Genomic DNA, 8,740 nt, shown 5'->3' on the forward strand with positions numbered 1-8,740 from the left:
ACAGTGAGAGAAGAACTGGGACTTGAGGTTGTGCGCACTCCACTTGTTCAGGGTATCAGAGAGCCAGGTGGACAGAAAGGGGAGTTTCACTCTCAGTTCAGCAAAGCCATATACGATGCAAGTTGACTAAGAGGGCCTTCTGACCAGGAGATATTTGTGCATATTAACCTTCTGTCCAGCTCTCAGTCTGTCTCTGTTCAGCCGTAGGTCTGAAAAACAATTCAAAACTACTTGAGAATTGGGCTAAAGGAAATCCATCACTCTTGCATATTGGGAAACATGGGGTGTATGGAGGATTTGTTCTTATTCAAGGATAAATGAGCAGAAAACACCACCGTCCTAAGCCAGTAAAAACACTGCCGCGTGAGGAAAAGGGACGGGAAGGGAATGTACTACAGACTTAAAGAGACATTCTCTCAAAATGATTTACTCTAGAAAATAAGGCAATACTTTAGAATGTGCTTGACACCCATGAAATTGTAGTAGAAAGGCCAAGAGGTCAAGACAAAAGAAAATGAAATTAAAAGGGAGACAGGTGACATAACTAAGGATTAGAAGGAAAATGAAAAGTGAAATAGAAATGGAAAAATTCAAGTCTACAATGAAATAGTCAAGACCAGAATTGAACGTAGGGAAACGTGGATCAGTGTATGTGGAGGATAAACCAGGGAAGCCCTCCTAGAAGGCATATGCCAAAGATTAGGAATTGAGAATAAAGTGATCATGAATGACAGCTCTCTTAGATGGCGCACGCAGATCCAAAATTTAAGGGGCTAGTCTGGATTTTTATCCACTCCCTTTCTAGCTACTAGTCAAGGCTGTGAGCAACCTTTAAGAAACCCCGGCACCTTCATTCCAGTGGCTCAGAGACGTCCTTCCAAATTCATCTCTTATCTTTTACTATGTCTTCTTAATTTGTTCTGGTGCTCACCCTTTATAGAGGCAATATAGCATGATCTAGCCATGATCAAGAGGGCAGATCTAGAAATAAACTGTTTGTGTTTGGATTCTAGTCCCACTCTTCCTATGTTATTTTTGGTCAGTTATCTGACTCTGTTATGTCCTAGTTATCCAATCCATAAAGCGGCCATGATAGAACTAGGAAGTGCCTTGTAGACCTTAGTCTGATTAGATGAGCTAATGGATGAAAGTGCTTCGAATAGTGCCTAGTTGGTTGCATCTCCATGGTCAATCATCGTTCAAATCTTTTGCACCATCCCCGGTTTCTTCCTTTTTACTCAACCCCAATTAACGCCTCAGGATTGATCCTTCCCTCGAGTATCAAGTGCAGCTCTGGACGTTAGTTTCTCTCTGGGCTCTACTGTCAGGAGTCTATAGAGAAATCCCATCTTTATCTCTTGTGCCCATGAGGAAACGCAAAAAGTCCACATGCTAAGGAGGCAGAATGTCAGACTAGAAAGATCTTGGGTCCTTGATGAAACTGTTGAGCTGCTGCATAAAATCTTTGCTTGCCTACCTTGAAGTTTCTCACTATGTGAGATAATTGCTATTTAAGGTTAGCTGCTTATTTTGGTTATTTGCAGCTCAAAGTATTCCTCAGAGTCAGACTGGGTTTTCTGTTTCTCTGTGCTCTGTCATCTTCAGAGTCAACTTTAACCTTTGTGGTAGCAAAATGGCTGCAGAAGTACTAAGCTTTGCATGTATAAACACAAGGTCCAGAAGGTCAAAGGATAGTTGTAGTAGTCCAGCATCCCACATAAGAGCCACATGATTTACCTGGCCTGGACCAGTTGAGGTTATCTACCCAAACTGGAACCAATGACAGTGGCCAGGGATATGGAATGCATTGATTAGCTTATGCTATTCAGGATCTGGGGGGATAGGCATTGAAATAAAAATAGGATTCTTATAGCCAATGCTATAAGTGCCTTGCTCATATTTCCTAGGCCTACCTTGGTGATCACCTGCACCTTTGATGAGCAGTTTCCATACACACTACCGTCTTCTTGCCTTACGCAATGGCAACTTTCTGTTGAGGTTATTCTCTGGTCATGGAAGCACAGAAGAAGTACCACAAATTGACCAATCCCAGGAGCAATTCTCAACAAAAGAAGGGATTTGATAGTTAAACATTCCTATAGGTTTATGAGTTATTTTCTTTATCTGTGGTGTCCATCACAGTAATCAGTAGTCACCTGTGGCTATTCAACTTAAATTTAATTAACAGGCCAGGCAGTGGCTCACACCTAGCACGCCAAGAGATGAGCACTCTGAGAGCCGAGGTGGGAGGATCCCTTGAGCTCAGTTCAAAACCAGACTGAGCAAGAGCAAGCCACTGTCTCTACTAAAAACAGAAAAATTAACCAGGCATGGTGGCACGTGCCTGTAGCCCCAGCTGAGGGACTGAGACAGGAGGATTGCTTGAGCCCAAGAGTTTGAGGTTGTTATGAGCTATGACACCATGGCACTCTACCCAGGGTCTCAAAAGAATTAATTAATAATACATAAAAAAATCAGTTTCTACTCATTAGAATAGAAGCCTCACTTATTTCTTTTTGGGGGATAAGTCTTCAAGGTCTCTGACCCAACCAGCAGACCCCAACCCTATGCAGCTTGGGTGCTGGAGCCCACACCCCACACTCTCCTCATTTCAAGTCTGTAACAGTCACATGTGGTTTGAGGTGACCACACTGGGCAGTGCAGGTATATGACGATTCCATCACTTAGTTCTTCTGGGCAGTGCTATTCTGTAAATTCTCTCAGACCATCCTCTTGGAACCACAAACATGTCAACCATTTTTTTCTTTTTTAAAATAGGGGATGCTTCACGAATTTGCATGTCATCCTTGCACAGGGGCCATGCTAATCTCTGTATCTTTCCAATTGTAGTAGATGTGCTGTCGAAGCAAGCATTCAACCATTTATTAATCACCCTTTATTATCCTTCCTCCCTTCCTTATTTCATTTCCTCACATCTTTACTCTGTCTAGTCCATTTGTGCAGGTATAACAAAATACCTGAGACTGGGAAATTTGTAAAATGCAAACTTTTAGGTTTTACATTTCCAGAGGCTGGGAAGTCCAAGTTCAAGGCACTGGCATTTGGTATCTGGTGAGGACCTTCTTGCTGCATTTTCACAAGGCAGAAGAGTGGGAGAGAGTAAACCCACTCCCTCCCCTAAGCCCTTAAATAAGGGCTCCACTCCCATCCAGGAGGCCTCTGCCCTCAGGACTAGTCGTCTCCTAAGGGCCCCACCCGTTAATACTATCACATTAATGATTATGTTTCAACACATGAATTTTGGGGAATATTCAACTCATAGCACTCTGCTTCCTGGGGATCAGCTCCCAAATAAGCTTTTTACATCTAAACCCTTATCTCAGAGTTTACCTTTGGAGGAATTCTAACCAACACAATAGTCTCTGGAATAGGAAAGGGAGAAAAAAATGTCAACTACCAACAGACATCTGCTACATCCTTGCTGCTTGGGGTGTGGTTCATGAACAAGAGCTTGTCTGAAAAGCAGAATCCCAGGCCTCACTCCAGCCCCACAGAATCAGCATTTGCGTTTTAACAAGATCTTGTTCTGCACTGTAGTTCTCTGAAACAGAGAGTTGGGGTGAAAAGGAGAAACTGATAAAACGTACCATTTAAACAGGGCTCCTTGTTTCAAAGCTCCAAAAGGTATCTGCCATCATCTTTTACTTTAGGATTGCAGTGCAATGTTGGAATTTTTTTTTTTTTTCCATTTTTGTCTCGAGGGGCGAATGGCCCACTAGCTTGAGATCCCTTTCCTTCAGGAGAGCCAGGTCTTCTGGGGACAAGCTCTGTCTTTTAAGTTGACCTCTTTAGCACTGATTTTTCTTTCCTGTCTCCAGAGGGGTGTTGGCACCCCAGCTCAGCATTTTATCCTAAGGTGATCAGGGAACTATACACCTGACAAGGCTTTACTCTGAGGGACCTCCACGGTCCCTGAGTGAATAAACTCTTCCTCCTAAAGACAATGAGATTCTCTATCGAGAGCCAAATTTGCTCTAATTAGCCGGCTCTGAGCATTGCTGTGCAAGTCTTCCGGAAGCTGGTAATGCTATTTTGAGAGCTTGTACCTCATCTGCTTAATAAACATGATGATGCAAACAGAAAATATTTTTCATTTCACAAAGAAAGACTTTATCCCCATTCCTTATCTCAGGTCTCAACTCTGGAGGTGCTTTGTTTCTAGTTAAATTATGTTCCAATCACACTTCCATTAGTGTGAATTTGGTGGCTTTTGCCCTGTTCTTTCATTCTTTAGCTACAGAGTGGCTTCTTCCTTGCTTAGCCCTGATGGAGGCATTTTGTTTTGCTTAGGAATTTCTTTTGATTATTGCCTTGAATGACAGAGGAAGGTTTTATGCCTGGTGCTCAGATTTTCACTTGAAATGCATCTCTAGAACATCTTTGGCAGATATTTCTCTAGCATTAGTTTAAAGAAAATGAGGCTTCTTTATACCTGTGCTACCTGAATGCTGTTTGAGTCCTGCCCCTCGTGAGGGACACCTTAACCTTACTGACCGGTAAAATGTGGGAAAAATTATTGTGTGACTGCTAGGGGCTCACAAGTCCTGAAAATTTGATAGCTAGGTATTGAAGTCTACAAAATAATTTTGGGCAGCTTTCTGTAGGAGCAGACCTGATACTTAGTTGATTTGACAAGTGTAACATTACTTGTTAAGATACTGCAGTCCTTCCATACTGGCTGGTAAGTAGCAATTGCAGTAAGCTTCCCCCTCCATGATCCCTTCCCCCAACTATACCCAGTCTGGTTCATCCCAGCTGTGGGAACCATTCCTTCTTCCCACCACCAACACCATTTCACTAGAACCCAGCACTAAAGAATTAATATCTGGCCCAGCAGGGGGCTTCAGGACTCTGCTCTAATGCTAGTGCCCCTGCAGGCTGGCTTGAGTTCAATTAAGTTGGCAGGTGGGTGCCCCGCTGCACAGAATGCTAAATATTTTAACTATACCTCCTGAGAGAATTCAACCATCTTGTTACCAAGATCTTGATATGCAAAACATTCAGAAAACAGTCCTCAAAGGAAAGCAGAAGGGAAAGGAAAGGGAAAGGAAAGGAAAAGGTTCCTGTTCGGAACGGTAAAAGTAATTGAGTTGACTTTAAGATGGTGAGAGGGCACTGTTCTTTTAGAGGGTACAAATAATCTTTTCTTGTATTTTGGGTTTTTTTCTTTATTTGTTTGTTTATTTAGAGGTCGGAAAAGAGAACTCGGACTCAGGCTATTCAAAACATAAAGCTGGATTTGTCTCCAAACTTTGCATCATGTTCTTAAGTTGTCTTCAGATTCCAGTACAGAGAAAAAACGGAGGTGAGAGGGTTTTCCGGCGTCCTCTTTAAGATGCCTTTAGGGCCCCCTAGTGGCTGTTTTAAGATGCCAGGTTTCTTAGAATTAGGTCTCCTTGACCCTATAAGAGAGACCTTTCTGAATCTCTTCAGTGGCAGATACAATATCTGTGCGGAGATAAATAAGTAACAGTTGGCTTAGAGGGTTCACTATTTTTTCATTTCTTAGTTCTTCGAAAAATCTGTGCTGATTCCTTAGAAATAACAGATGTATCACCGTTCATATTTTATTCCGCATTCCTCATTCTACCTTATGTTGCCGCTGAAATCCTTTTAAAACATTTATATTTTGGCTTTTGTCAGAGGGCTATAATTCCTAGCCAACTACATCCTGCTTAGGTTTCTTAGACATATGGATGTGTACATAATTGCACGGGACTGGGAAGTTCAGGAGGTTTTAATTGTCCAAATAAATTCTTTAAATGTGGGGGTTTGGGTGAGGCTTGACTATTTACTAACCCACAGGTTTAGTCTGTGGAATATTTCAGCCTGCAAATATTCCTGTTATTTAGAACATTAGTTCTGCCACTGACTTTTAAAAACTGCAACCTTGAATTGATAGAGCAATACTTTTTCCACATTTAATGGGCTTGTCGACTGAGGAATTTTGTGAAATTCCCTAATAATTAATTATGTCTTCAACTTACCTTACTGACCAGCGTGAATCTTACTGCCTCCCTCACTATGGTTATATTTTTCTTTCTAAGATCCAATCTAGAGAATGTACTTGGATAATTATAAGGGACACGTTTCTTTTTTCCACATGCTTATCTTTTAGTTTCTGATGTTATTCAATTATTTCTCCTTTGCTTGTAAATTTCAAGTCCCTTTTCCCTTCCTCAGTCACGTTACCCTCATTAATATGCTAATATGCCCTACAAAGCATTTTCCACCAGTAATGAAGCGATGTAACGCAATGAATAAAAATAAAGCTCAAATTCATGCTTTAATTTTACCCGATTCCGGGGCAGGGGGTTGGAGGGGCCAAGGAGGAAGAGAGTAGGAAGGACCGACATTCGACCCGCAAAAAAATAAAAAATGATCCCCTTGTTTTCAGTTCTGGAGCAGAGTTGCACGTCAGAGGAAGGACGGAGCAGCCTTAGAGCTAAAAGGCTTGGCATTAAACTTTGACACTTTAATGGTCTCTAGGATATTGGATAATATTGTATCACATAATGTCCTTTTCCAACACCGTAATGGCATCAAAAACAGATACGATCTCTTATCCCTGCAATGTGCACGGCGAGGCTCATCCCTGCACAGATAAGACCGCAGGACCCCAGCTTCGCAGTTAACTTATTCTGAAGCTCCAAAGCAAACGTCTTTTACTTCTTCGCCGGGGACGCTGCTGTGCCATCGCCACCTTCTCTTCGCGTCCTCCTCGCCGCGGTCTGCCTCAGAGATTCGGTAAACAGCGCTCGGGAGAAGGGGAAGAGGCGCGCTGGTGGTGGTGGCGGGGGTCGTTGTCTGCAGAGGCTGGAGGGTTGGGAAGTGGGGGAAGGGTCCCGGCTGGTCCAGTCGAAGGCAGAGTGTCGGGCTACTTATGCGGGCGCTAGGTCCCGAGCAGAGCAGATGAACCTCTGCAGGCCCCGCCGCCCCCGCTCCCCCGACCTCTGGGAGTGTGGCAGCCCGAGCTGGGCCGCCTTTTCCTGCACCCCTTCCCCTGCCCAACCTTCCCCTGCCCTTTCTAAGAGCCAAGGTGGGCTTCCCACTGCTTCCCATGAGTCCTGGAGCCGATAGAGAAGCGCGTAGAGGGGAGGCAGAGCCCCGGCGGCCCGCCCGGCTGGCTCGGGAGAGGTGGGGACCCGGGGGAAAGGAGACCCCAGAAGCCCTAGGACCGAGCTGAAGAAAAACCCGGGAGCTGGATTATGCGCCAGGAGCTTCGGTCTCCAAGTCGGAGTAGACCTTTGCGTCCTCTCTCCCTGCCTCTCGCTTTCGCCTCGGGGTTTTCTCTTGAGGGAGGCCTCCGTCCGTTCACCCTCACACCCCCGTTACCTTTACCCCAGCCAGTCCCACCCACTCCTCCTGTAGCTTGGGAGGACTCTGGGCACCCCATCCTCGTCCTTAGGGCTGGGAGGCTGGAAGTCCATTCAATGGGATGTTGTGCGCGGGTTCTCGTGTCGAGAGAAAAAGAGCAAGAATAAAATCAGAACGGGGAGGGGGCGTGTTGCCAGCGCGCGCGCGTGTGTGTTGGAGGGGGCACAGAAATGCAGTTTCCCTTAAAGAATAGGGAAAAATCCTTAGATGGGATTCTTGGATACAGAGTCCAAAAAGATGCTGTCAAAGCCCTTCAACGAGGCTTCTCTCAGTCTCAGGCTATCCCATACCCTGCCCACCTCCAGGCGAAGCGGCGGCGACCCGACGCGGGGAAACTTCCTACTTCCCACGACTGCTGTTTTGTAAAAGAGGGGTAGGCAGGCTGTACGACCCTGCGAACTTGCAAGCGTCTCTACAGCAGCAGCTGCGGATCTGTCCCGCTTCCCTTCCCCCTCTTTCCGCGAGGCACGCCAAGCCCGAGGCGGCCCGGAGCGGCCCGGGTGGGGGGAGAAGGGCGGGGAGCGGCCCAGCTTGCAGCCTTTCTTGCCGACCCGGCCCGGATCCCAGCTCCGGGTGTTGCTTCCGCCTGCCGGCCAGCCAGCAGAAACAGGGGGAGGGCGGAGCCTCGCCGGGAGGCGGAGCCCAGGCGGGGGTGGACCCTAGGTTTGCGCGGCTGCGGTGCCTGCCATTGGTTGTCTGCTCGGTCACGGGGTCGAGGGCGGGCGCAAGAGCGGGCGCGGGCCCCGCCCCTGCTCGGAACCCGGCCCGGGCTCGAGTTCCCCCCCAGCTGCACAGACATGACACAGACACACAGTCACTGCAGCTGCTGAGCGATCCCGGCGCTTTGGGCACGCGGCGGCGGCGGGGCCAGCCCGGAGCCCGGAACCCCAGTTCCCGCCCGCCGGTTCCCCAAGCCGGCCCCTGCGCACCGGTCCCCGCCTGCCCAGGCGCAGGAGGCGGGGATCGCGCGCCGGCTCCGGCCAGCGGCGCCCGCCTGCTGCGGCTGCAGCGGCAGCCCAGCTCCGACCGCCGGGCGCTCCGGGAAGCCGGCGCGTCTCGGAGGCGGCGGCGGCCAAGGCCGGCGAGCGCCCCCAGCGGCGGGGGCCGCCAGCCTCGGCTCCCCGCACCCACCGTGGTGCGCTCCGCTTGCGGCGCCTCCGCTCCTGTGACCTTCCCGGGGCGCCTCCCCCGGCCCCGCGCCCCCGGCCCCGCGCCCGAGGCCGGGGCGAGGCCCTCTCCAGCGCCTCCTTCCCGCGGAGCCGCGGGCGGGCGGCGGAGGCCCGGGGGGAGGGGTATCCGCGGCCGGCTGCAGCACCCCCTACCCCGCCGCCGCGCTCGGCAC

The 8,740-nt window shown here is 48.3% G+C and overlaps 1 non-coding gene across 1 annotated transcript; it reads right to left on the bottom strand.

Annotated features, from left to right (window-relative positions):
- Window positions 1-2,770: 2,770 nt before the first annotated feature.
- On the bottom strand, window positions 2,771-2,874 carry LOC111723108. The gene has a single exon (XR_002771725.1). It is a non-coding gene; the product is annotated as a U6 spliceosomal RNA (small nuclear RNA).
- Between the last annotated feature and the right edge of the window lie 5,866 nt (window positions 2,875-8,740).

This window comes from Otolemur garnettii, unplaced genomic scaffold, assembly GCF_000181295.1.
Source record: "Otolemur garnettii isolate 467f Iridium unplaced genomic scaffold, OtoGar3 scaffold00007, whole genome shotgun sequence".
Classification (NCBI taxonomy): domain Eukaryota; kingdom Metazoa; phylum Chordata; class Mammalia; order Primates; family Galagidae; genus Otolemur; species Otolemur garnettii.